The 24,492-nt window shown below is 39.9% G+C and overlaps 1 long non-coding RNA gene and 1 pseudogene across 1 annotated transcript; both read right to left on the reverse strand.

Moving 5' to 3' along the window:
- Window positions 1-2,187: 2,187 nt before the first annotated feature.
- Window positions 2,188-8,113, reverse strand: LOC121926218. Its single transcript, XR_006102990.1, has 3 exons — window positions 7,755-8,113; window positions 5,893-6,034; window positions 2,188-2,370 (listed from the first exon to the last, which is right to left on the reverse strand). It is a non-coding gene; the product is annotated as an uncharacterized LOC121926218 (long non-coding RNA).
- A 5,801-nt stretch (window positions 8,114-13,914) lies between these two features.
- On the reverse strand, window positions 13,915-24,143 carry LOC121925886 (annotated as a pseudogene).
- Between the last annotated feature and the right edge of the window lie 349 nt (window positions 24,144-24,492).

Consider the following 24,492-nt stretch of genomic DNA (forward strand, 5'->3'; position numbering starts at 1 on the left):
ATTTCAGATCAACCAGTTAAAAATAAAATGGTGCACTAAACATTAACATTTGGTAATGGGTCTTTTCTGAGGTAGAAAAGTGACTCTCCCTTCTTGGGACTGTTGAATTATATAATTATATACTTTATATAATTTGTCAGGATTTGTTCTCATGGGAAGAGACTTGCTTCTTTTATTAAACTGACACTTTAAAGCAAAAGAATAATAATGTAGTAGTATCATTAGTGAGTGGAGAAATACATTGTTTTGTAAAGTTAACAAACTTGGAGAGTCCCTGAAGCAGAAGAAGGCAACATCTCACTAACACAGAGATGGCTTTGGTTACTTTGATGAATGATCTATGCAGAGAAATGGACAGGGAGTATATGTTCCTGTTGGGGCAGCTGAGCATTTCAGTGACTTCAAATACTATTGACCCTGGCATCTGTCTGGGCTGAAACTTGGAGAAACTGTTTTACATTGCTTCCAGTCTATCTTAGAGGAACAAATTCAGAAGACTGGGGGATTTCTGTTTGATGCCCTGTCCATCTGTCACCCATGATGTTTAACATACACATGACACCTTTACCTGGAGTTTTGGGATTCAGTGTCACCAATAGGGATATGACAAAAGTTCATTGCTGTTAATTAAACATGAGATTTTGGGCTTTCCTGATGCTCAGCTCAAGTATTTTTGAACTCTGAAATCTAGATTGAGGTGTGAGAATTTGCAGATGCTACTTTTGAAAAGGAAGCAATGGGGAGGGAACGTCAGTGTGATTATTTTATAACCTCATTCTTTGACAATTTGACAGGAATGATTTGTTTTTAATGTGAGGGGTAGCCAAGATGAAACATCTCATTCTTTACAGGACAGCAAGGCAAATAGTAACATTTTCTGCCCTCCCTTCAGGGACTGAAGGAATAATGACATAAATTTATATCACTAGTCACCAATATACTGATGACACATGTGAAAGGAGGAGCTGGGCAAGTGCCAGCTAATAGCAGCTCAGGAAATGCTGTGAAATGGGGGCTACAGGGGTGAAAGGCTACAGAACTGAGGCTTGTCTGACAGAAGGCAAATAGGGAAAAGATGGCCTAGAGATACTGAACATTCAGCCCAACTGTATAGGTGTTTGGAGAGCTGTGAATTATTAAACAGTTCAGGGGTTAATGTGTTATCTAAGGGCTCATTCCCACTGCATTTTGCTCCGAAGCAGGATTCGGAGCAAACGACTCTCGTTCTCATTTGAAACTGCTTCTGATCCTCATTGGATCAATTCCAGGAGGAAAGAAGCGGGGCAAACACAAATAATCTGGGGTTACTTAATAGTACAATTTTTGCAGTACTTTTTGGACGAATCCATTATGAAGGGAGGCAAATAAGTGGGAATGCCAACTCAGAATCAATTCTTTCTGAGGGGAGGGGAAAATGACAGAGGAGTGTTTACCATCCCTCATCTTTTTTGACAGCTCCACTATACCCCCCCTCAGTGCTGCCTTTGTATTTTTTTAAAAGATAGATTAATCGATTGAGTGATTTTGCAACTACTTGTCTTTGCAAGTAGTTGCAAAAGCATTCAATCAATTAATCTATTTTTTTAAAGAAAAACTTCCCTCCCCTTCATGCTCATTCCTTGGCACCCGCTCAGGTACAACAGGCACACACGCTCTTCCCAATCTCACCCTCCTCTTCCTCCTCCTCCTCTCGCCGCCATTTGATGCTGTTTTTAACGGTTGAATTTCTATTATTTTTAATAGGGGGAGGGTTTGGAGTTATTGTAAACTTTTATTATGACTTTGTATTTTACTATGTTGTAATCCCGCCTCGATTGAGAAATATAAATAAAACATTATTATTATTACTATTATTATTATTATTATTATTATGATATCAAATCATGTCATTAAGAAGAAATTTGACTAAAAAGAAATCTTTAAAAAATATTTTAAAAAATCTTAAAATGCCAAATAAAGAATGCTGTGATCGAGAATAAATAAACAGTATTATCACATGCTGAAAAAAGAAGCAATGGTTAACCGTCTTTTAGACTCCTAAATTAAAATATTTCCTAAGAAACATACTAGCCTCATTTTTCTTTCACAGAAAGTGTGACAGTGATACAACACAAGTTTACTATATCAATTTGTTAATTTATTTTATTCATAAGACCATTAAATAACAATATACAAATTCTGCTTCATATAATGGTTGTTTTTATTAGATTTGTGTATTAGGCACTGTCAGAAGGGAGTCGACTGTGAAATTATTCTGAATTTTGTCAATGGGTGGGTAATGATGACTAATGGAAGATTCAGTGCAAAACATTAGCTCATGCTCTGTGTCCAGGGGATAATCTGTCTTCCAGTTGATCTTCCCAGGAAGCTCTGAAAATAAGGTCAGTTTTAGGACATCATTCATTTAGAAGATGAAAATATTGGTTGAAGTGCATGGATTTATACGCACGTGTATGTGTGTGAGAGAGAAATAGACCTTACCCATCTGCATACCTATTACATGAAAGCATGAGTTTTTGTGTAATTAATATGAGTAGAAGGAATATGAATATTATTTTACATGTACATATCACAAGCAATGCAACCCCACCAGATGATGACCAGAGAATTGGGCTGAAAGACCTACAAATACTTTCTTTAAAAAAGTATACTCTCTAGGAATCTCTAGGTCCTTCATCACAACATCTTGTAGAAGCTGGAGGACCTAGAGATTTCCAGAGATAACATATTAAAATCTGTGAATAATCAAATCTGCAAAAGTCAAAGATGCAAATGTGGAGGGTCAACTGTACTTGCGAATGAGCTGCTTCAACAGCAAGCCAGTAATATCTGTAAACTAGTTAGGGTTGGCCTTAGTATAAGGCAGAGTGAGGGAACTGTTTCAAGGAGCTGTTGTTCCTGAACCACAGGCCATTCCAATCTATTGGAACACATTGTCATGTGTGGCCCACAGTCTGTCCTCCTCCCCCCCAAAAACCCTACCATGCCATCTTCAGGTATGGTAGTAGATGTTTTTCCATTGCTGGTATTCACTTGGTAGAACAGTCAGATTATAAATAAGGAATGACAGAAGAGACACCATCTTCTCCTTCACCTCAGGGAGCAACACATCTTTAATGTCCCCTGAAACTGATGAGCTGTGGGTGGGGACTGATGTCATTTTCTGTTCCAGATTCCCCTCTCCTCTGGGGACCAGTTAGTGTGATGCACATCAATTAACAATAACAAGTCCTCTTTTCAAATTTTTGTCATTATGATGTGGGATTCAGCTCACTGCTGGCTCAACAGAATGGGCAATATAAAACAGAGGTGACCAAATTCAAGAGGCACAGAAGTGCTCTGGAAAACAGTTGAAGAGTAAATAAGATTGCATCTAGCATTGTACATTTGGAATGGGGAAAGTGTGCAACCTCTCCCACCAGTGTTTTATTTTTAATTGGAAAGCCCTAAATTTACTCTATTTACATTTGGAGTAAGCTTTTTTGGGGGGAGGCAAGATATTTGGAGCAATCATTAAGGAAGAAACAAGGCCATGCTTGAGAAGTGAATACCGCCACTTCACAAATTAACACAAGTAACTCTCACTCATAGCCAGTGTGTAGTGTTTGTTTAGTGCCAGAGTGGGACTCATAAAAGAAAAAGAGTTAGAAATTTCTATCTAGATGAAATGGCAGATACATAAAACACAACGATGGCAATGAGGATATACTCTCCCTCCAGTAACTTGAGCTGCTGCCACACTGCAGAAATAATGCAGTTTGACACCACTTTAACAACCTGGAATGTTTAGTTTGTTGTGGCCCCAGAGCTCTTTGACAGAGAAGGCTAAATATTTCACAAAAGTATAAATCCCAGCATTCCATAGTACTGAGACATGGCAGTTAGAGTGGTATCGAACTGCATTATTTCAGCAGTGCAGATGCATCCATAGTTAACACTAAATGGCTAGAATCCTATTGGTTAGTTCCAACTAGAATAGCCTTCATTCAACCAATTGTTGAATGATGAGCCAACATGTATGTGTTTCATGGATTCAGTATGTCTACTGTAGTCAGAATTAACCACAGAATTGAAGCCAATATATGGTAAAATGAGGATATAACTTATTTTTCAACTGCTGTTACCCTTTGGCAGCTAGTGTAATAGGAGAAATAATAGAACTACTTTAATTGGTGTCAGGAATGGTGGAAGACTTCCATTGAATAGTCATATCATCAAGTCTGTTTCCTTAGTTTTGTCCAGTAAAGTGGATATTAGTTGTGTGTAATCAAGGCATTTCTCTAATGTTCTTGTTTGTGAAATCTTGCTGAACAGCTTCAAGACATCCATTTGTCAATATTAACAGAATGAAAGAGATGTAAACTTCTGTCATTAAATGTAATACATGTGGACAGAATGCTAATAAATCTGGCAAATTGAAGGGGATATTGGTTACAATCCATCAACCCAAGCAAAATATGTCCATTTAGTTCTGCAGTGAAAAATTTAGAAGGCTACATTTCTATGCAAGGATCATGCCCACTATCTACAGTCTCCATTTCAAACACTAACTGGTATTAAAACAATAGCTGATAAGGTTCTCTTGGTAATGGCTGTGGAGTGATATTTCTTTTAAAGTTTGGCATTAAAACAAAGATTATAAAATTTTAAGAAACCAAGTCAATTAAGAGAGAGGAACAGGAAACTCCTATCCCTGCAAGGTATAGACTTGGGGAAAGATAATATATAGTCACGTTAAACAGTACAAATATCTGCATATAGATTGGTATTTCTCAATTTCTTAAGAGGTAGATATAAATAGCTATTTGTCCACCACTTACTTAATATTAGCTATTGGCTGGGCTCAGAAATTCGAGTTGACCACTTTGCGATAACGGTGATAATTTTTAACACTAACAAACAAGGGCATCTAAAACTAGTTAAAAAAACAAACTGAAGAAAGTTCTCGTCGAGGTGGCAGTTTTCTAATATTTAGCACTTTAAAATGAACTAAAAATGTAAAAATTAATATTCAGGAATAGACATGTTAAAAGGCTCAAGGGTTGCTAGGGAAAGGGCCGGTGGCTTTATTTTATATTGATGCTGGTCTTTGACCATAATAAAGAATTTCATTTCATTTCAATATATAGCTTTTCTGCATGTTGTAATGTGGTACCCTGATACTGCTTCAGCAGTAAACAAAGATGCTGCAAAAAGCTTTGAAAGTCTGTTCACATTGTACCTCTTCTGTTGTTGTCGGCATAAAACTATATGGAAGAATGCCTCTTTCTCCTACTAAACTTATATTTTTACCTCAAAGAAACACAAAGAAACTCAAAGAAAAGCAAAGAAACATTTCAAACATTATGTAGAGGAGAGAAAACTTGCACTTTTCATGGAATGGATTGGTATAATGCAATACCAATGCAACTAGCAGATGACTTGCTTATTATTTATATTTTATACACTTACATACACACTTGGAGTACTCTAAGTATATAACACAAGCCTAACCTCTGATCCATCAGAGCTGTTCAGGTGGTCCAGCTGCAGCCCTCTTTTGGAAAGATCAGATCATGCTGCTGGCATGTATGGTGTAGCAGAGGAAATCTGTATACGGAACAGAATCTGCTCAACTTGGGAGCAGCCATTTAGCTAGAGGAGAAATTGAACTGGAAAATAAAGCAATATAGAGGCCATTCCTCTGTTTTTCAATTCAGGTAATGGAGAAATTGGTCCACTTTGCAATTTTGGGAAAACAACTTTTGAAAGGGAGGAGCATTGCTAGGACTCTCTGGAATAAAAATGCAAGACAGTTCGAAAGGCCTTATACATTAGGTTAACTATTTTTAACAAAGAAGGTAAAGGAGGCACTGGATTGGGTATATGGAGAAGTAAATGGTTGTAACATACCCTATAACTGTCCAGGTTTTGTAGGAACAATCTTGATTAATTTTCTGTCATTCTGTTTCTTCAGCTTCTTTAAAATGTCCCCGTTCCTCTCTACTCCAGCCACTTTCCCTCTTCCTCCTCAGCTTAATTCAATTGCTATAATCTGAGTTCAAAAATTCCAAAATAGTTTGCACTTAATTAACTCATTGGGAGAAGAGGATAGGAAGGGGGCAGAATCTAGCTCTTCCCAGTAGACTTAGGCAAAAGCAAGCTGCTGCAACCTCTCCTAGCTTGTGTGTTCTTCCACTTTAATGCCTGTTTCCATCTTGAGCAGATGCCAATGTTCATTCACCATAAGTGTTTCAAATTTTTGTCTGTGAAAAACTGGAGTCAGCATGGTCCAGTGATTTGAGCATTGAACTACAACTCTGGAGACAAGGGTTCAAATCCCAGCTTGGCCATGTAAACCCACTGGGTGACCTTGGGCAAGCCACAAACTCTCAGACTGCGAGGAAAACAATGACAACTCCCCTCTGAAGAAACGTACCAAGAAAACCCCATTATAGGTTTATCTTAGGGTCTCCATAAGTCAGAAATTACTTGAAGGCACACAACAACAACAACAACAACAACAACAACAACATATTGTAACACTGAAGGTGTTAACTAGATAGGATATTGTTGTTGTTTCTACATACTTTTGGTGTACTGGCTAGTTGCAAAAGTAATCAAATTTGTTAGTAAAAAACCCCTGATCGGTAACCATTCAGTAAGAATTAAGACAAAAGTTTCACATTGATAAGGGGAACTGCTCATGTTGTGTCCAAAGCAATATGCATTTTCTCATCCATGAAGGATCAGATAGGATCAGCCCTGTCCACTAGAGACAGCAGGAAGAGTCTATGGATGTTGCACCTAACAGCATCTTGAGAACCAGTGCCTATATGGTTATCCCTCACAAAAATCATCTTAACTGACAACAATAAAACCAACATCTTGAAAAATGTAGGCCTGTGACTCTAACATTATCACTTTCCTCCCTTTCTCCTGTATGATTTTAATACCTTCGCCTAATGAAGAAGTCAATCAAACTTTGGAAGTTTGCATTGTGAATTTTGTGCATTTCTGGGTTAAAGGTATCTCTGTTTTGTGGATTTTGTATGTTACTGTATTTTGCTGTACAGCCAACACAGCTACCCCTGAATAACTTACTTATGTTTCCTGAGAAAGGGATACTTATATAGACATCTGGTTCCTCATACATGTAGCCCTCATTTAGATTAGGATGGTAATCGGAAAGATATCCAACAAAAATCAGGATTAGTTTTCTGGACTGCATTTTCTGACAACCACTGTTCATTTTTCTGCTCCCTTTTTACAGTATTTTCAATCCAGTCATTCTGCACTGTTATTTATTCATTTTGCCCAGGAAAGTCAGACACAGCAATTTATTAATGGCATGGGCTATTGACAAGAAAGCAAAACCATCCTAGAAGTGAATGTTTGTGACTGATGGGAAACTTTAAAAATTGAACTGTGTACTGAAACTCACCCAAGTCAATTTGTCTAATTGCAGTAAAATATCATACACCAGACAGGCAGCAAAATGTTTGAGCTGAGGCAATGTGTAGTGTATGGTCATAACCTAAAATTGATAAATGACTTACTGAGGTACATAATTGAATTCTGTGGAATTTCACGTATCATGTCCATTCCATGCCAGGATGAGAAAATGTCTCCCAGTGATCTGCAATACCTATTACGTTGGCTGGAATATGGGTCAGTGAACTCAAAGATGATGAAGAAATAATTAAAAATAAAAAGTGCAGATGAAGAAGAAAAAAGAACATTGATTTGGACTCAGGCTATATATAAACACATACCTGCTTGGATTTTCTCTGTTAGATTTCTTTGTCCTTTCATACAAAATAGAATCCAAACAACATTAATAAGAGGTGGGGAAATGATCTAGATCTCCAAGGTCTGATGTTAAATTTTTACCTCAAGTAAAATTTTAATTGATTTCAGTAAAATCTTTGCCACCCAAGAGCAATTATATTAGACTTCTTGGATTTACCCTTTTGGGGAAATAATCATTTTCTCTTGGAATAAACAAGTACAAACAACAATATTTATACTGTAGATGGTTACTACTGTTCTTCCACCTTTTTACACACTATTATTTATTTATTTATTTATTTATTTTATTTCTATGCCACCTTTCTCCCAAAAGAGACCCAAGGCACAATAGATTTTACCCTTTAGAATTACAAACAAAACCCCATCGCTTGCCGTCACCAGATTATCTGGTTTGATCTGAACCCAACTGAAATATGATCTTCTCCTGCTATATATAGTGCCTAAAAATATGAAAACACAAACAAAAATGTATCTAAATATTTGATAAATTCTCATTATATAATTTGGGTTTGGGTGTTTACATGGGTGATAGGTGATACACTCTATATGAGATTACTCCCTTCCCCTCAAAAAAAAGTTTGGCATGAAAAAGATCAAATATCTGGGCACCACAATTCAAAAAGGACATTGAGAAACTGGAGCATGTCCAGAGGAGGGCGACTAAAATGGTGAAAGGTCTGGAAACCTTGCCCTATGAGGAATGACTCAGGGAACTGGGGATGTTTAGCCTGGAGAAGGTTAAGAGGTGATATGATAGCCCTGTTTAAATATTTGAAAGGATGTCATATTGAGGAGGGAGCAAGCTTGTTTTCTGCTGCTCCAGAGAACAGGACCCGGAACAATGGATGCAAGCTCCAAGAAAAGAGATTCCACCTCAACATTAGGAGGAACTTCCTGACAGTAAGGGCTGTTTGACAGTGGAACACACTCCCTTGGAGTGCAGTGGAGTCTCCTTCCTTGGAGGTCTTTAAGCAGAGGCTAGATTGCCATCTGCTGGGGATGCTTTGATTTGGATTTCCTGCATGGCAGGGGGTTGGACTGGATGGCCCATGTGGTCTCTTCCAACTCTATGATTCTATGAAATTACATAAGTATACAGTTCATTTTATTTATGGAAGCAATGGGGCACATGGTTAACACTAATTAAAAAACAGTTATTGTTACAGAGGTGACCTTAGACAAATCACACTCTCTCAGCCTCAGATGATGGCAATGACAAACTCCCTCTGAAGAAACTTTTTAAGAAAGCCCCGTGAAGGTTCACCATAAGTCAGAAATGTCTTGAAGATACACAACAACAACAACAACAACAGGGAAGGAAAAATAAGGGAAGAGAGTAGAGGCCCAATATTCCTTCCCAGGCATGGTTTAATCCAAAGGGTCTAGAGACAGCATAATGATCAGACATAGCAAAGTTACCAGAAGAGGTTTAATGTATTTAGCTAATCATTAATAAGTTAATAAATAAAATTCAATTTATATTAGAAGGCGGAAATACAGGAATTAAATTCATCTAAAATCATTATTTAAATTTCAGTTAAATTAGTTTTGCTTATGTTTGTAAATTTATTTACAAAAATGTATGCCCTAATTCAAGTTGCTAGTCCTAGCTACAATAGAGCCATTCCATTAATTTCTGAATAGTAAATCAACATTTATGGAAATCCAGTTAATTCACTGGGTATACTTTATTTGGGCTTAGCTATTGGATTTTGGCAAAACTCTAGTGCCACAGCACACTACAGTTCCCAGAATTCATAGCATTGAGCCACAGCAGTAAAAGTGGTGTCAAACCAGGTTATTTCTGCAGCGTGGAATCAGCCTAGGATACCTATTAAAGTTTGTTCCTTAAAGTCTATAAAACACATGGTGCGTGAGGAAAATGGATTGAAAAGAAGATGTAACATTCATTACAAGAAAATTCTGTTTACAAGATATCCCCCCCCCCAACGGCTCAGTGCATTTTGAACATAACTGTCTTATCTCAGAGGAAACTACTCAGTGTGTAAATTGATTGACCAGTATGGTATTAAAATCCAGTTTTCGCATACTGTTGTCCTGAGTCAATTCTTGAAGCTCCATTCAGATTTTTTTTTTCATAGAAAAGTAGCCCTCCCTATGTCTTTCCTTCCTTGTCTATTATGAGACTGAGCTGACAATATTCTTTTGAAAGTGTATGTGTGTGCTCTTGTGAAAATTTCTGGTGGTATCAAGTAAATTCCCCTCTCAACAGTATTTGTGACTGCTTCAAGAGTGATTGCCTATTCAAGAAGCATTGATTTTATTTAACTGGCATCAGCATGTAAACAAATTTGATTGGGGATAATAATAAAGAATACTGCAATATATATATATATATATATATATGCGCGCATTAAGTAAATTGTGTGGTATTTACATTTTGGTTATGTGGGATATTTCTAGAACCCACCAACGGAAGATGTCTGTGCGTGTGCTCCTGAATGTGAACTGAAAACCACAGCTGTATATCTCATCAGCAATGTGGTCTCTTCATTGGGTTATCATGGTTCACTGATAAACATGACAGGATTTCCTTAGGATGAAAGGAGATAGCAAAAATCAATAAATCTCTTGTGGATGTTGGAATATTTGCTTTTGTCCTGTCTCATTTTTGCTTAAAAATAATAAACACCCTTTTCATAGCTGAAATTTGATGTTCTGACAATTATTACAGTTCTAGTTCTGTGTGGATTCTACAAGCCAACAAAATTCCATGGGGTTGAAATGCCCTATTCTGGACCAGATATGTCATCTTTTAACAAATTTACCACAGCTTAGCTTTAGTTGACTACAGACCACTTCCTTAGAATCATGAAGTATATATAACACATATTGGGGGAGCAGAATTTTACATATTCAAAATAAATACAAAAAGTATTTTCTACTTTAGCTTCACTTTCTCAGCCCCCACTCATTACTGAAATTTAAAATCATTTCTTACATTTGGAGAACTGGGTTGTAATAATTGTTACAAGCTGTAATTAAAAAAAATTAACTTCTAAAGAACTACAAAACTCTTTTTTGTTTTTTGTTTTGCAGCAACAAGTTTAACATAGATAGTCCTCTGGAAACTGATTAAGAATGTAAAATTGCAGCAGAATCATAGGGACATCTGATTAGCTAGCATTGCTCCTATGAATAATACAGGAAGTAGAAATAATCCTTAACTATGAAAAACAATGATGAGTTGGAAGATAACTGCCATATCACAGGAGAGCTGAGGAATAATAGACCTTTTCCTGATAGAAACTCTAAAGATGTAGTTTCTAAGTTTTCTGGCTTTTGTTTAGTACAACAACACTTAAATCTAGATTTAGTGATTCTTAAAGGGGTTTCATCCTTGGAGAGTTTACGGGATTTAACCTTCCTGAACCTGTTTGGCTCAAGTACTGTAGATTATGGCTTGGTCTCCAGAAATACCCTTCATTTAATACATAAATTCAAAAAAAGACCAGCGGTTTTCAACCTGTAGATCGCAACCCCTTTGGGGTTCAAACGGCCCTTTCACAGGGGTCACCTAAGACCATTGGAAAACATATATTTTCTATGGACTTAGGAACTGAGACACAGCTCCTCTATTAATCAAAATTTTATTTATTTGTAATTACAAATTGCAAATAATTTGTCATAAGAAATAAATATTTCACAATTTATAATTACATTTTGTTTTTGTGATTAATCACTATGCGTTAATTATGTTCAGTTTGTACCAATAAAAATACATCCTGCATATCAGATATTTACATTACAATTCATAACAGTGACAAAATTACTGTTATGAAGTAGCAACGAAAATAATTTTCTGGTTGGGGGTCACCACAACATGAAGAACTGTATTAAAGGTTTACAGCATTAGGAAGGTTGAGAACCACTGCCATAGACAATAATCACCAACTACTAATTCTCAAAGATTAGGTCCTGGGTATCTCATCTCATCTCATCTCATCTCATGTATACATGAGAACATAGATGGCAATTACAGACCATTCGTTTGTTATCTGTTATGGATAAGATATATGCTAGACAATGGTGATCCCACATCAGGTATCACTTGATATGGGGGGCAGGACTTCCAGTGGACCTCCAGGGGACACATGGGAGCAGCCACATGGAATTTTCTGCCTGAAAGATTAAAATATCTTGACAGCCTAAAACACAAACAAACAAAAAGAAACTTACAAAAACAACAGCAGCTAAAGTGGGACAATGGGCAAGATCCAAGACTGGATGTCTGTCAGTGAAACAGCATTCAAAGGCATAGTTGAGTTAGTCTGGATCAGTATGCAAAGGGATCTTGTAACACCTTGGAAACATAGGCCCCAAACAGATGTGCAGACAGGTGTGTGGTATTTCCATGACACATGCTCCCCGAGCACCCACAAGCTGCCCCAGGGTTACGCTGAGGCCGCCCAAGGCAACCCAAATCTAATCCCAAGAGAAGCAGATCTTTTCTACTCCTATTTGGAGCTGCAGCAGGAGGTGCGATTGGGCTGGGAGCAGTTTCTGGCTGCTCTTTCCTGCCTCACTCTTTACTAAGAGAAAGAAGTTGATAGCACAAACTTTCATAAACTTAAGTCTACTTCATTGGATGCATGGGCTGAACAGCATGTTCCAGAAGAACTGTTTATGTGACCTCCCCTTCCACATTGTCACAAACACACACGCACACCATGCACACCAGAAACCTGTTTATAGGGCTGAAATCATTGCCAGTTGCTTAAGGTCTGACTTCACTGGCCAGAATATTCTGGGCTGCCTCCAGAATAGTCTGGTGCTGAATTTCCCCTGAATTCCTCCATTACCTATGCTCTCTCTGCAGTGAAATGGGTGGCTGCCTTCCAACATGATCCACACTCATTGCCTGACACTGCTGCTGAGATCACAATGAGGAACCCAGCCATATCATCAATGCTGGGCACTTCATTCTGACCTCAGAGCATCTTGAGCCTATAGTAGTAGCAGCAGGCAGCTTGCAGGGATTATCTGCATGGGAAGGCAGTCACCCACTATCACTGCGGAGAGAGCCAAAAACCCAGAGCCAAAGGTAAAGCTTTTAAATTTTGGTTAAGGAGAAAAAAGGCCGAATTGGGTGCAGACATCATGAATACAGTCTGTGTTCGCCCTGTCCTGCCTTAAGTAAACAGGATGCTCTGAGCCAGTGGGGAATTTGTAGTAAATAAGCCATATAGACAATCCTACAGAGGTCTGCCAGGGGAGAAGAAAATAAACCTGCACAGCAGCTACTGGTGGGATGGTGCATTTAGCCAAAGGGAACCAGACAGGATTTTTTTTTAAAAGTAGATGATTTCACAAGTCACAACTAAAGCATTTTGGGAGCAGAATTTCAAGTCTGTCCACACCCCAAGTCTATTTCACTTTGATTATTGTTACATGATACCAAAACAAAATTCATACCAATCTTAATCTAATGTTCGTTCATTTCAAGTAAGAGATGACTGAATTGGAAGTCTGGATCTCCTAACTGGTATATTGAATAATTTCCTCTGAGGAATAACATTTATGTTTCAAAACACACTGTGACATTTTCACTGCTTATTGTTTTTCTCTTGTCATGATTCTGATATGGCATTCCTTCTAGATTATTATTTTTTTTGAAGGGGAGACTGTTACTTCTTATGCACCATATTTATCCACTGTGGAAATATCCAGGGGGTCTGTCCCCTAAAACTTTTACTAAAGTAATAACTGAGGTGGAAAAGTTAGTTAAACAGCTGCAAACAATTTATGAAATGTAATCAGCCAAGAGAGATGGTGCACATCTCAAAATCTGTTTGTTTCAAGGACGTATGATTTACACTCTGCCTCCTTCAAAACTGGAAAAAAAAGATACTATATTTAAGTTCAAGGTGCATAGCCAGAGCTGTCTGAGGTTAGGTGATAAATACATAACATACTCTTGTCACAGTGTGTAGATAACATCATTTAACTGAACCCATGGAGTTTTATCTGCAGGTAATTTAAGTTATAATTACAATGGCGTAGTGCTTTTACAGAGTGTAGCTATCACCTAGGAAACCAGTGGTGTAAAAGACTGAGAACAAACTATAAAATACAAAATTGGTAAAAATGAACATCTAAGTTCTAATTCAGCTTTAACTAAAAAGAGAAAAAGAAAAAAAAAGGAAAAGAAAACCCTAGCAATTCCTCTGGTGCAGATGTTTGTTTTCAAAATATTATTTCCCAATAAATTTCTCTTGTGGCTTCATAAATTGCTTCTAACCCTATTTGCCTTCCCTACTCTTTCAAACATTAGTCTTTTTCTTGATTTTGTTTATTTCTGTAAGTGTGCCAATGTGTACCATAAGTGGGGGAAGAAAAACCAGGTTGTTAGATGCTGCCGCTCATTCCTGCTATCATCCATTGCAAAGTCTAGGAAGAATCAGTCTGCAAAGGGATCTTGTAGCACACCATCTGAAGAAGCAGGCTCAAGTCTACAAAAGCTCATGCTACCAACTTCTTTGTTTCAGTCTTAAAGATAGTACAACATCACTCTGCAGACTGATTTTATTATTATTATTATTATTATTATTATTATTATTATTATTATTAACCTTTATTTATAAAGCGCTGTAAATTTACACAGCGCTGTACATAACAATCTTTTTAATTAGACGGTTCCCTGCCCTCAGGCTTATAATCTAAAAAGACATGACATAAAAGGAGAAAGGAAAGGTGGTGGGGCTAGTAGGCTAATACATATAAAGTACATAGCAATACAGGAAATGGTTCGATAAAACAGGCATCAAAAGAACATCAAATAGCAAGCAACAATTATGCAATGCCTGGGAACGCTTCTCTGAACAGGATGGTCTTCAACTCTGTTTTGAAGCTGGTTAAAGAAGTGATAGCCCTTGCTCACAGGGGAAGAAGGTTCCAGGAGTGAGGGGCAGCGAGTGAAAAGGGGCGAATCTGAGATGGGGCATTTTTCACACTAATATGGCTATATCATTGAATTCTACCATCTGGGAAGAACATGTTTCTTATTTGGCATCCTCTTGGGATGTTACCTCTCAGCAGGTATTCCAACAACACTAGCAATTCCTTTCTATTCTTGCAGTGGTGTAAATGAGCTACGCTGGGCCATTCTCCTATAATGGGCCAAGATGGAGTAGGAAGGTGGAGAGATTTATTATTATTATTATTATTTGTCTTTTCCTTTGGTGCTTCCTCTGGCAGGAAATGATAGTTATCTAGCAAAGTAGACAGAGTTGGCCAGGACAATCCAACCATTGGGTTGGACTTATGTTGCAAGGATACAGAGCTATTGGGTGTGTGCACATATCCAATACAGATTTCATTTCCCTGTGGGGAACCATCCTGCATCAATTCTTGAGCATAGATATCGCTTTTCCCACAATAGTTTGTAAGTGAAATGCTGTACTCTGTTCCAGAAGGAATATATTTTCATATTGTGCCTTGATGCCAGTGGCTGATGAAGGGCCCTCCCTCCATCCCAACTGCCAATGCTGTTTCCTTTGGAGAAGAAAAGAGCTGGCAGCATCTGCTGGACTTAATCTCCTCCCTTACTGCCATTACCCCCTTTCCTGTGTTTCATGTGTTTTTAGATTGTAAATTTGAAATGAGGATATTGTCAAACTGGGAGCCTTTTTAGGAGAAGAATAGGGTATAAAGAAAAAGGAATGATGATCATTCACTTATGTAGGAAATAGGCATGGAATTGGGGAATGACTCCTGATCCTGTTCTCTGGGGAAATCCTGATGTAGCTAATTCAACATATTCCTCTCTTGAATGTCTTGTCCTCCTCCTGTTTCCCTCTCCCCCTTACTCAGACTAGTACAGGGCTGGGGAGAGTATGGCAAGGATGAGAGGAAGGGTAGAGTGTTAACCTTCCCAGTGGGCTCAACAAAAACAAACTGCTGCAACTTCTTCAGTCTTGTGTGTCCTTTCCCATTAATAACTTTCACCATCCTTACCACACTCTGAAGTTACTGATTAACTGTGCCCTGGTTTTCATCTGTGAAATGTTAGGAGGTATGAGGTTCCTAAAATGAATTATCTGGAACTAAAACAAATTTTCTCCAAAATACAGATTTGCTGATCTGAAAATTAAGTATAAAAACATTTGTGCAAGATTTTTGAAACTATTCAATTGTCCATATACATTTTTCAGGGCCAAGGTGTGGCCCATAGTTATATGACACATTAGCCATTTCTGAGCTTGGAAAGAATATTTTTTGGAACAATCATTCTCAGAATCCTACCTCCAGAGACAGGACTTGCTGGCAGTAGGATTTCAGGATGTAGAATCCAGGAGATTTCCCAGCTCTGGCACTTTCTGAAGGTAAGCAGGTAAGTCTTCTCAATAGCTAGTGAGTGACACACAAAGGACCTGATGTATGATTCCTATATACCCCAGAACTACTGATTTACAGTAGTTCTGAGACCCCAGAAGACCCCAGTGAATCTCAGCACTGATGTCATCACTTCAACCCTGGTTATGGGAGATGGAGCCAAATGCTTCTCCAAGCTTGCCTGCTCACCAAGAAACATGGAATGGCTGTGTTGGGCAGTATCAGAGGCTTATTAGTAAATTGGGTGTGGACACTATTCAGGAAGGAAGGGAATACCAAACCCCACAGGGCCTGAAAAAGGGGGGATTCTCTGTGTGGGTGCCTCTATTAGAATACTTCTGCCCAGCCGTTATAAAAAGAGCAACATCTAGTATAATGCACTAACAGGAATCTGTCTATAGAATATCTGGGGTAACAAAAATTGTAAAGGACAACAAAGAAGAGTACTCTCTCCTTTGGAGGGGGAATTACACAGTTATGGAAGTTAATTTATCCCATCAGACAGACAGACGTAAGATAGATAGATAGATAGATAGCTTCTCTAAATGGAAATAAAAGACAACTAAACATTTTAGCCCTATGTAGGCTGTTCTTGCAGTTTTGACCTTGGGTTAATAGAATGCATGATTTTGCCATTAAACATTAACTGATAAGCTTTGAAGTAGAACTTAAAACAAAGGCTAATATATTTTTAAATATACTTGGCTTGCTCTGTAATAGAAATGATTAATAATGTAATATTAAGAGAGATAGATTCATCAATCATAATGAACACCGAGTTTAGTAGTAGATATAAAATGTTTTACAAGTGGTTAGTATGGATAGACTTACAATGACATGATAGTAAAATGGTACGATAGGAATGTGAGTCATTAATACTTCTGTTAGGATAGTTGTCCATATTCAGAAGAAAAATGGGGGGGGGGAGAAGTTAGCTGGAAATGAGATGACGAAAGAGTAAAATGAAAAATGTAAATGCATTTATCTTGTGCAACATTGGGTAAATTGTATGGGAACATATGTAGACTTTAATTGATATGGAAAGAGCAAGATTAACAAAAAACAGCTGGCACATGAAAACAAATTAAATAAGAAATGAAAAGAAGTCATTGTGATGAAAAGGGAAAGAACAATGGAAAAAATGGTGACTAATTCTTGATTAAATAGCAAACATATTTTGAAAGGAACTGTACTAAATATTGGAGTTGGTTGAATTTTGCGCAAATAGGTGAGCATTAATTATTGGCAGACTACATTTTTTTCAGAAATGGAACAGTTCAAGGCTGTATGTGCACCTGTATTCATTCCTCATGTGTTCATTTTCTGTTTTTTGTAAACTATAAAGAAATTATGCCATATAGTATTTATTTAAAAACATATGTATGTAAAAGCAAAGTGGGTGGTGCTGGTGTTGCTTTTTGTCTTCCTCTGAGGCTGAGGGAGTATGACTTGCCCAAGGTCACACAAGGGATTTCCATGTCCAAGAGAAGATTCGGACCTCAGTCTCCAGAGTCACAGTCCAGTGTTCAAACCACAACATGATACAAGCACACTTTACTGTTAACTAGTTAATTGTATTTCATTAATTTTGACATTACTAATACATAATTCATTTCCATTACAATTATAACTTCAGGGACTTAACTCCTTTTGTAGTACAACTGCAACTATTTTTAGTTATCTTAACCATTACAGGATGTGTGGGGTTAGATGTGCTTTGCAACACAACTTTCCAGCTTGTACTGTTCTGTTTTTTTTAAAAAAATAAAAACAAACTAAATTGGAAGTAATTATAATAAGAAAGAAAAGAATGCCCTTTGTTTTTAAACTCTTAAATACATATGAGAATTACTATTACAATCATAACTATAATGGTAGCTAATTACATGTAGGAATTTTTGACTAATTACACTTTAAAAGGCATTTATTCCTGCTTGGCCTAAACCCAACCCATTGGTTTCATGGCACCAGGCAAGATTTATAAAATGGTGGGCTTCATGATTTATAGCAGGGTAGGCCAACCTTTTGAGCCGGGGGCCGGGTTGGGCTGTCCCTCAGACAACTGGGGGCCAAAGCCAGGGGGGGTGAGCTTCCACCCTCCGGGGGTGGAGCCGCATTGCCAGGGGCAGAACTTCCACCACCCCCCCCGGGGGCCGGCCTCCCCCTCTTTGCCGGCCCCTGACGGGGCCCCAGGCCCCGTCAGAGCCCGGCAAAAAAGCCAGCGGGGGCCACCAGCACTGAAAGCCTCCCCCTCTTTGCCGGTCCTTTTGCCATCGCTGGGGCCCTCCAAGAGGGGTCCGGCGACAGCAACGGGCCTCCCAGAGGGTCACTGCCACCTCCTGAGCCCTCTTGGAGGGCCCCAGCAATGGCAACGGGCCTCTTGGAGCGCCCCAGCAATGGCAACGGGCCTCCCAGATGGTTGCCGCCGCCGTTGGAGCCCTGTTCGAGGGCTCCGGCGGCCACAGCGGGCCTCGGCGAAGTCTCACACGACCTTTCTTGAGGTCGTGCGAGACTTCTCCTCTAGGCCGCCGCCATTTTGTTTTCCAAAATGGTGGTGAAGTCTTGCGCAACCTCAGGGAAGGTCGCGCGAGACTTCGCTGACATTTTGAAGAAGAAAACGGTGGGCCCGGGAGCTGGGAATAGCCGCAATCGGTGGTGGCGGCGGCCGGGGCAGGCAGGGGCAAGCAGAAAGGTCTCCGTGGGCCACATCTGGCCCGCGGGCCGGGGGTTGCTGACCGCTGATTTATAGTATAGTTACCTATTCACTTAGTCACTGTGTCATATGAATTGCCAAAAAACAGACATTCCTGAGCCGAGGTACACCTTAATGAATACTAAACAGCTAAACCAGAAAGAGTGGTTGCATCTTTACGGAATGTTAATGCAACAGGGCCAAAGAGATACCCTACTCTTAATAGATAGAGGAAGAATAGTACAGGAGTGTATAAGTGTCCTATGCTCCAGTAAGCAAGTGCCCTCGGAAGTAGATAGTTAGACTATAAGAGGGTATGAGTAGTTAACTCATTCCAGGTCAGTCACAGGTATCTAGCAGAATGATGGGAGAAACAAGAGGGTGGTCATCAGCTGGTCCAGGAGTTGTTCAACAAGTCAGTAGTCCAGATAAACAAAGCCAGTGAGAAGTACAACTAAGTAGTAAATTGCAGCTGTTCCAAGGTCAATTAAAAACATGAACACAGAAGAGTACTGCTAGTCACCAAGGAGGAGGATTAAAAGCAACAAAGTTGCCAGGTAGTGGCTGGCAGATTTATAGGCAGTTGTGTCAAAACACCAAGTGCCTAATTAGGTCAGCATCTCCTAATTAGCAAGTGATGGGATTGGCACAATTTCTCCTTGTCTCTTCTTTACTCAATGAATTATGATAATGGTTCTTCAGCATTTGCAACCTCCTGCTGGGGAGCAGGGCTCCTCTATACCTCAGTCCCTGGCTCCTCTCACTCAGAGAGACCACTGTCATTCCTGTCAACCTGCCTCCTCCTTTCCATCTGAATTGTTCAACTCTAGAGGGTGAGTTATGAAAATTATCTTTTGCTCTTGAATGGACACCAAGCTATTCCAGATGGAATCGCTAAGTGTCAGCCTCTGAATAAACAAGGTAAGAAATGTTTTTGTACCAACCTATGTCTCCATAGGAATAAATATATTGAGAATCATGCAGAGTTGCAGCTGCTGCTACTATATTAAAACAATTGAAAGCAAAAATTATGAGCCTAAAACTGACAAAGTGGGATGAATTGCATCACACAAATAGTGCACATTCCATGTAAGGTTTGCTAAACAGAAAAGAAAGAAGTCACAGAAATGGACTATACTAAATCTGACACAGAACCTGACACATATCAAAAGGATGTTATTTGCCCCAAAGTGACACTCCTTGGTTTTCAGCATCACAAGAGAATGTCAACAAGAGATATTATAGTTCAGAAAAGTGACTGATACATCACATTCTGTCAAGTTTGTTTCCACTCAAAAGAGGGTCTATATTACCAAATCACTATTCAGCCCAGGATTTATGCATTTCCCAAGACATGATGTACTGTGATACCACAATGCATTTGTAATGTGTCATTCAAGTTTTCTGTATTCATTGTGCAGGAAAATTATGACCTTTCATTTTTTTAGTAGCATAGCATGAGACCCATGCTATGAGGAGCCAGCTTGGGTCCTTCTGAGGCTGTGCTCTGTCCATTAGTGCCAAAGTATATTCTTGTACATATATTCACATCCAGGTTTCTACAGTGATGTGTTTAATTTATCCTAACAGGCTCAGAAACCAGGTTCAATTCCCCACTAAGTCATGATAACTTTTATCAATTTATCTGGGGTATTTATATCCTGACCTTCAGCCACAAAGACTCGCAGAGCAGTTTACAGATTGCTAATTTGACGGTTCTCTGCCCTCAGGTTTACAATCTAAAAACACATGACACAAAAAGAGAAAAGAATGGCTGTGGAGAAAGGGATCAAATCTAGGAAATACTCCCGCTTCTTCTCTCCCTCCAAGGCCAAGATGGTGACAGTTGGTATGGAGGGAGGGCTTTCAGCTGCCTCTGGGCCTAATGATACATAGGTACCCATAACAACAGTGAGGGCCTGGCTTTGATGAGGATTCTCATTCAAGCAGCCTTTCTTCAGCTTGTTCATGAACATTCCCAAGAGATAGTCTAGCTGAGGCCCTGCTGGGTATTTGTTAATAAGCTTTGCAAAACATTTTGCAGAGCTGTAGCAGTCATAGGAGCAGCTCAGGGCTAGCAGTGCACATAGCAACTAGTCTTGCTGGGGAATTGGAACATTCTTTTGCAACAAACAAAGGCCATGAGGAGAGCAACAAACCTTATCTGGGCTGTTACTAGACACTGCCCATCCTCAAAAGGCTGGAAAGTGTTTGGAAAGCTGTTTCTGGCCAGGAAGGACAGTTCTCCATCTACAAAGAGGAGTACCACTTTGGAGACACTCTGGGCAGCCAGCTCTGGGCTTAAGTGTACACAGACAGTCCTGATGACTGGTGCCATGGCTGACAAGGCTTTCTCCTTCAGTAGTACAGTACCTTATTTAGCACTGAGTGAGAATTCTCTTGCAAAGCAGCCTGCAGTGCTAAGCCAAATAAGCAGGGCAGCATAGCCTGGTGAAAGTACCAATAACTCTGAGGATCTTGCTGACATTTCAGTGCCACCTGCGGAAGGCTCTGGCACACAAATGCCACAAACTGGTTACCTGCTGGCAATGTGCCTTTCTGAACCAGCTGGCGTTGCTGCAGGAGGACTGGAACAGTCTATCTCACCATACTAAGATGGGTGGACACTGCTACAAGGGTATTCAAGTAATTAATGTTCCTGCTGGGATGGATTGTTGTCCTCCAGAACATCTAAACCTGACTGAAGTTCTTTGAAAGCCTTTGAATAAAACACCTGCTGTAGGCCTCTGGACAGACAGGGGCCAGGGTACCAGCAACTGGTCTGGGAATCAGTTTCATGCAGGATGAACTGTGCAACGTGGTCCACTAGCATCTCAACATGGAACCTTTGCAGTGATCCTATATGGAACCCTTGCAGTGACCCTATAAAGATAAAGCCTGGCTCCCAACCAACTGGAGTTGCACATTGGGTTCAGTAACTGCAGTGAACACCAAGGAACACAGAGCTTCTTTGGAGAAAAGCAATCAGTGTTGCCAATTTCGCGACTTTCACGCGAAAACGGGGACTTTTCAGAGCTTTTCGTGTGATTTTCGTGCCTTGCTCTAATTCAGTGCCTTTTCCGCGACTTTGGCCCTTTCAGCTCCAGCCTGAGAAGGCTGCCTGCAGAGCAACCAAAACCCTTTGGAGTGTAACAGTTTTCAGCCAAGAGGGCTGGAGGAAAAACTCTCTCTCTCTCTCTCTAATGACTCCCTCTGAGAGCCAGGACGGAGCAAGCCCAACCAACCCCAACTGTTTGGAGGAATAGTTCAGCCAATCAGAGAGAGGACAGTGATTGCCCCCCCCCCTGACATTCTCAGGCTCCAGGGGCAAAAGTGCTGGAGAGAGGCAGGGAGTGAGGGATCTTGGCTGGCTTAATCCCAATTGCCTTGGATTTCCAAGTAAGACATAAGGTTTAAGGCACACAAAGGCAATACTTGATCATGGTATCATGGCTTGATGTTGTGGACTGCTGTGTGTGCCTTAGAGGGACATTTGAATTTCTGAATTCCTGAGCTTGGGCAGAGTGCCCCAAGCCTACCTCTCAGGGTCGTTGTTGTACTGTGAGGACCATTTGGGTTGACGGGAGGAGAATCTAGTGGAGGGGAAAAGTAGAAGAATAGAGGAGATGTGAGGAGAAAAAGAGGTGGAAAGGTGCTTCTGAGCATGGGAAGAGCACCTGGGTAGAAAAATAGATGTTTATCTCCATCTTCCCTCCCTTCCATGGGCTGCCCCCCACTAGTTGTGTCATGTGAATGTGATGATGTCCCTGAGTGTGTGTGTGTGTGTGTGTGTGTTAGGGATTAAATATGCCTCTGAGCATGGGCAGAGCACCTGGTAAATTGGCATCCCTGCCCTGTCTTCCAAGAATTTTGTTTTGTGGATCTCTTTTTCGTTCCCTTTTCCATTGCCATCCATACTGCAGAAATAATCCAGTTTGTGACCACTTTAACTCTCCTGGCTCAGTGCTAGGGAATCCTGGGAATTGTAGTTTGTTGTGGCACCAGAGCTCTTTTTGATAAAGAAGGCTCAATGTCTCACAAAACTACAATTCCCAGGGTTCCCTAGCACTGAGCCAGGGCAGTTAAAGCAGTCTCAAACTGGTTTATTTCTGCAGTGTGTCTTGGACCCAACTCAGGCTGCATCTTCACTCCAGACTCCAGAGACAATCCAGTTTCATACCGTTTTTACTGCCATGGCCCAGTGTTATGAAATCCTGGGAACTGTAGTTTGTTGTCACACCAGAGTTTGCTGAGAGAGAAGGTTAAATGTCTCCGAAAACTAGAATTCCCAGGATTCCCTAGCACTGAGCCATGGCAATGAAAAGGGTTTCAAACTGGATTTATTTCTGCAGTGCGGTTGCAGCCGAACACATTTCTATTTGCACAAAGCTTCCTGAACCCCCTTCATGTCAAAATAAATATCTTAAAAGGACTGAAACATTCTTTGTTTGGTTCAGTGGTGATTTTGAGAGTTGAAATAAGTTACAATTATTTTTATTCAATTATGTTTACGTTTATTTGCAAAACATCTGCCATTTTAGCATTATGGGAATTTTCTGGGAATTGTGACTGAATATTCTGTGTGATCTGGGGGGATTCAGCGGGTTTTGGACAAACATTTCCGGGAATTATCTTCCAGGCTTGTTGGCAACACTGAAAGCAATGGACTCTTGTTTTCCTCCTCAGGGACCCACTTTTGTTGCAGTTCCAAGAAACCAAGCAACACCTCCAAGACTGCCCTGTGCTAACTACTCTGCACATTTGATGTACTCTTCCACCAGCAAAAGAGGAACACTACTTGTAATCTGGTTATAAGCCCAGAAAAAGCCCCCTGCAGCTGCCTGCAAAAGCTTGGCACTTGGTCAGACTAGTTGCATGTCAGGCTCACATAGATGATGTCTGCAATCTTGCTGAGCACCTCTAAGAAAGGAATCAAGAAGATCATCATCATCAGAGCTGAGTACCAAACAAGATAGATAAGCTGACAGAACATGCAGTGCTGACAGACCTTCTACTTCAACCTTCTCACTTGCTATTTGGAACACCTCTTCACGCAAAGATGACCAGAGGCTGGGTATGAATTCTTTCAACTCTTTCTGCCCATAGATGGTGCAGGCAGCACTCTGGGTTTGCAGGGAGTCCAGTTTGGCACTTTGTACACAAAAGTCAGTTTTATCAATGAGCAAAGGAAACAGAAACTCTGCAAAAAAATGGGTGTAGAGGTCAGCACTGCCTGCAGGCTGACAATCAAGTCTCCTCTTTGCATTCAATGGGGGTCATTGGGGTAGGGGGTAAAGTTGAAGGGGAAGTATCAAAAACCACTTAGCCCTGAATCATGAAAACCCTCAACATAACCTACCTCACAAGATTGTTGTGAATGTAAAAGTGAGAGGGTGCAGAACTCTTTTAAAGAGGAGTGAGAAGGAATATCATGCAAACCTCCCACCTCTGCACAAGTACCAATACAGTGGTACCTCGGGATACGAAATACCCAGGTTACGAAATTTTCGGGATACGAAAAAATCCCATAGGAAAACATTGTTCCGGGTTACGAATGTTTTTTCGGGTTACGAAAAAACTTTTGGTGCTTTTTTCGGCTTTTTCGCACGGAATCGCGGCTTTTCCCCATTAGCGCCTATGGCAATTCGGCTTAC

The sequence above is a fragment of the Sceloporus undulatus genome, chromosome 3, assembly GCF_019175285.1.
Source record: "Sceloporus undulatus isolate JIND9_A2432 ecotype Alabama chromosome 3, SceUnd_v1.1, whole genome shotgun sequence".
Lineage (NCBI taxonomy): Eukaryota > Metazoa > Chordata > Lepidosauria > Squamata > Phrynosomatidae > Sceloporus > Sceloporus undulatus.